We start from the raw sequence: 4,907 nt of genomic DNA, 5'->3' as shown, positions 1-4,907 counted from the left end.
GGCGATGTTTTTGGTAAACAGGCGGGGTTTAGGTTTGCCGAGTTCCTTTTTATCCTTTAAGTCTTTCCCTTGATTTAAGCACTCCTGTGTGGGGGTAACGATGTTCTATTACATGGTCTTCTCGGCCTAGGGCGGCGGTGGTGCATTGCCCTCTTTTGTTGGGTTCGTTAATTGTCGATGGGATGTCCGATTCGACTTACACATGTGCTGGGAGAAGGTCTTTCTTCTTATTACTCGTTCTAGCATGGTCCCTCCTATGGGGGCATAGGATGGCCCAGTAATACTAGGGGCTTTGGAGATTTTAATGTTATAATAGGCTTGGGTTGGTCTGAGCTTTAACGCTTTCTGTTCAGATGGCTGCTTTTAGGCCCACTGAAACCTAGGGCCTTAGTTTAATATATTCCTTAGCCTCCTGTTTAAGGTTGTGTCCTTTGTTAAGGGAGCTGTACCTCCCTTGACTAACTCCCGCGGGTGTCCTTTGTGCCTTGTTTAAGTAAAACTGTTGTGGGCGAGGGCGCAGCGGGGCTGAACTTCTATTCATTTCTTGGGCAACCAGCTATAACCTGACTCGGTAGGTCTTTCACCTCTACTCGGGGGTCTTCCCACTCTTTTGCCACAGAGACGGGTTGGCCCTATAATAGGCTGCCCCGGAGTAGCTCGTCCGGTTTCGGGGGTTCAAACTAGAGGTCTCTTTGCTTGAGGTTACTGGCTAGATCATGATGCAAAAGGTACGAGATGTAGTCTCTGCTTTTATCTACTTTAGTGCGTTATTTCATTTCTCTTTCAGCTTTCCCTTGCGGTACTTTGTCTATAGCGTCTTTATTTCCTTTTCTGTCGCCCGTACTGGGGTGGTCGAATGGTTTAGTCTGTGCTTTTAGCTTTTTGTAGGACTATCTATATCATTAATTTGGTTTTTATAGTCTGAGCTAGCTGTTTAGTTCAGGGTGATCCAACTTGCATGGATGTCTTCTCGGTGTAAGGGAGTCGCTTAACTGTCTCAGCCACACCCTGATTATTCCAAGTGCACCTTCCGGTACACTTACCATGTTACGACTTGCCTCCCCTTGTGACGGATGTTGTGTTATTTACCTTGGTGTAGGCGGTTGTTGGGGAGAGTGACGGGCGGTGTGTGCGCGCTTCAGAGCCGGCTTCAAGGGGGCACTCTATTCCCCCTTTACTGCTAAATCCACCTTCGGATTGTCGTTTCAGACAACCTTCCGTGAATAATCTGGATCAGATAGTGTAGCCCATTTCTTCCTACTTCGTACGCTACACCTCGACCTGACGTTTTGAGTATTACTCATTCTGCTTACTGTAGTACCTTCACAGGGTAAGCTGGCGACGGTGGTATATAGGCGGGAAAAGCAAGGAGTAGTGAGGTTGAACGGGGGTTATCGGTTCTAGAACAGGCTCCTCTAGGGGGGTCTGAAGCACCGCCAAGTCCTTTGGGTTTTAAGCTGGCGCTCGTAGTCCCCTGGCGGATATTTGTTGTACTGGAATATCTAAGTTTACGGCGGGGCATAGTGGGGTATCTAATCCCAGTTTGTGTCCCAGCTGTCGTGGGTTCTGGTGGGAAGGGGTAAAGCTACTTTCGTGTCTATAATTCGAGCCCCTAGGTGCGTATGACGGCCTAAGGGGTCTTCGGCTTTAGTATTTTATTCTCCATAACCACTCTTTACGCCGAGTGAATCAACTAGGGCCTCTCGTATAACCGCGGTGGCTGGCACGAGTTTTACCGGCCCTCTTAACCCTGACTAAGTCAAGTTTTCACTTATGGCTTAATGTCTATCACTGCTGAATTCCCTTGGGGGTGTGGCTAAGCAAGGCGTCTTGGGCTAAAAAGTGTGCCTGATACCGGCTCCTCGTCCCCGGACGGGGGATTGAGGGCATCCTCACAGGGGTGCGGAGGCTTGCATGTGTAAATTGGGTTAAAGCTGATAATAAAGTCAGGACCAAACCTTTGTGCCCGTGGGGCTTTCTACGGCCCATCTTAACATCTTCAGTGTTATGCTTTGCTTAAGCTACACTAGCCACACAGTAACATCTTTTTGCAACACTATATATACCAACACGTAACAGAACTCGTTGAAGACGCCAGTCGAGTCTTTCATGGTTTCGGGGTTTGACATGAATATTAGACTTTTTCGGGCGTAGGGGGTAGGGGGGTTTGTCGCGCGAAAAAACCTCCTAGTTTTCCAAAGAAGGGGGGCAGTATAATAGGGTAGTGTGGGTTGAGAACTGATCTATTATGCACCTGATATCACTTATGTGGTTCTTCGATGAATGTTGATGGAGTATTGGACAGTTATTTCTCATTCAAGGAAATGTACACCCTTTAAACGTTAACATTAGGAAGGAGTCGCCAAATGCCAAGTGAAAGTGAAGGAAAAAAAAGGAACCAGATGCATGTATAGTGAACGCCCGGCATGGTGGGTAACGAGTCGTTAGTATGCCACCATTAACTTATGCCTGGAAAGTTCAATTCTTAGGGGGATTATAAATTTATGGCCCTGAAATAGGAACCAAATGCCAGGAATAGTTCATTCTGTGAAACCCCCACAATTTTTGTCCGTGATCTTATCATTAAGAGTATGCACGATTTAGTCGTGTTGGTCGGTTCTCACTACATTAAATAAGTATATATCTATTTTTGATGGGTAACGCAAGGAAAATGGTTTGATGGAGTAATAGGGATTAATCTATTTATCAGGTTTTCTTATTTATATTCTGAATCTTAATTTAATGCTTATGTATACCTTAGTTCAATTATTACTTGCTTTGTCCTTATTTATTGTTATTTGGTTATTATTGTGTTGTTCTTAGATTCAGTTATGTAATGTAAAGCAGTCATTTACCTGACATAATATGAATGGGGATTATACATAGTATGTACCTACACCATATATATATGTATAATTATACATAGTATGTACTATACCATCTGTGCATGGATATTGTACATACTATGAGTATACAACATTTGTATACCAAAGTACATATATTTGGCGGCGGGCGGCGGGCGGCGTGTCGCCAGAGAATAGTTTAACTTAGAATACTAGCTTTGGGAGTTAGAGGTGGAAGTTAAAATCTTTCTTTTCTGGGCCTCAGGGAGGACTTTAACCTCCGGTCTCCGGATTACAAAACCGGCGCTTTGAACTAAGCTACTGGGGCAGTTTCATTCTAGGGCTTTGTTCTCTATTCATCCGGCTAGCGGGGCGAGAACTAAGAATACAGAGAAGTAGATGACTGAGGCTACTTGCCCGATAATGACGTATGGGTGTTCTACTGGTATTCCTCCGATTCATGTCAAGATGATGACGTCTGCTACTAAAGTTCAGAATAGGAATTGTGTAATAGGTCGGAATGTTAGACCTCGTTGCTTTGAGGTGTGTAGAATGGGAACAACCATTAGTACTAAAATGGAGAATAGAAGGGCTAGTACTCCGCCTAATTTGTTGGGGATTGAACGCAGGATGGCGTAGGCAAATAGGAAGTATCACTCTGGTTTAATATGGGGTGGGGTGACCATGGGGTTGGCGGGTGTAAAATTATCTGGGTCTCCTAGTAAGTTGGGTGAAAAGAGGGCTAATGAGGTTAGTGCTAGTAGTATAACTGCGAAGCCTAGAAGGTCTTTGTAGGAGAAGTATGGGTGGAATGAAATTTTATCGGCGTCCGAGTTAAGGCCGGCAGGGTTATTTGATCCTGTTTCGTGTAGGAATAAAAGGTGGAGGATTGTGGCCCCTGCAATTACGAAAGGGAATAGGAAGTGGAATGCGAAGAATCGGGTTAGAGTGGCGTTATCTACGGAGAAGCCCCCTCAGATTCACTCTACTAGTGCGCCCCCCACATATGGGACGGCAGATAATAAGTTGGTAATTACAGTGGCCCCTCAGAAAGACATTTGTCCTCAGGGGAGAACGTAGCCTACAAAGGCAGTCATCATAACAAGAAGGAGAAGGACTACTCCAATGTTTCATGTCTCTTTGTAAAGGTATGAGCCGTAGTAAAGTCCTCGGCCAATGTGGGCGTAAATGCAGATAAAGAAGAATGATGCTCCGTTTGCGTGCATGCTTCGGATCAGTCAGCCGTAGTTTACGTCACGGCAAATGTGGGCAACAGAAGAGAATGCAGTTGCGATGTCAGAAGTGTAGTGTATAGCCAGGAATAATCCTGTTAAAATTTGTGCTGCTAAACACAGCCCTAAAAGTGAGCCGAAGTTTCATCAGACTGAAATGTTAGAAGGGGCTGGGAGGTCGACTAGTGCGTCGTTAGCGATTTTTAGGAGTGGGTGGGTTTTTCGTAGGCTTGCCATTAGGGTTTCTATAGTTGAATAACAACGGTGGTTTTTCGAGTCATTGGTCTCGGTTAGAATCCGGGTAGAAATTATGGTATACTTTGTGTGTCTTTGATTATTTGGGTTTGTTTTAGGGATGGTAGGTGTTGCATCCAATCCTGCCCCGTATTTCGCGGCATTAGGGTTAGTGATGTCTTCTGGAGCGGGTTGTGCTGTTTTAGCAATGTTTGGGTCTCCGTTTCTGGCCTTGGCTCTTTTCTTAATTTATTTAGGGGGGATGTTAGTAGTTTTTGGGTATTCGGCTGCCTTGGCAGCTGACCCGCACCCTGAAAGCTGGGGGGATGCGTCTGTCTTTGAGCATGCAATGTTCTACTTTGTGGTAGTCGTTGCAGGGCTACTTTATTTTGGCTCGTCATGATATGATTTTAGTGCGGGGGTGTTGAGTAGCTGTAAAGAATTGTTGATGGTTCGGGGAGATGTTGGTGGGGTTTCTATGCTTTATGCTTCAGGGGGTGTTATGATAGTGTTATGCGCTTGAGTTTTATTGCTAACCCTATTTGTAGTGTTAGAGTTGACTCGTGGTTTAAGTCGGGGGGCTTTACGGGCTGTTTAG

The 4,907-nt window shown here is 45.2% G+C and overlaps 1 non-coding gene and 1 pseudogene across 1 annotated transcript; one reads left to right on the top strand and one right to left on the bottom strand.

Moving 5' to 3' along the window:
* Nucleotides 1-1,010: 1,010 nt before the first annotated feature.
* On the bottom strand, nucleotides 1,011-1,963 carry LOC143139988 (18S ribosomal RNA). The gene has a single exon (XR_012990498.1). It is a non-coding gene; the product is annotated as an 18S ribosomal RNA (ribosomal RNA).
* Nucleotides 1,964-4,430: 2,467 nt separating this feature from the next.
* On the top strand, nucleotides 4,431-4,907 carry LOC143139986 (NADH-ubiquinone oxidoreductase chain 6-like; annotated as a pseudogene).

The sequence above is a fragment of the Alosa pseudoharengus genome, unplaced genomic scaffold (genome assembly GCF_046254945.1).
Source record: "Alosa pseudoharengus isolate Yale_2024_CS ecotype anadromous, Long Island Sound unplaced genomic scaffold, YU_APseudo_1.1 YU_APseudo_1.1_scf_229, whole genome shotgun sequence".
NCBI classification, from domain to species: domain Eukaryota; kingdom Metazoa; phylum Chordata; class Actinopteri; order Clupeiformes; family Clupeidae; genus Alosa; species Alosa pseudoharengus.
The sequence above is the reverse complement of the archived record's forward strand: the minus strand, read 5'-3'. Positions and strand labels throughout refer to the sequence as shown.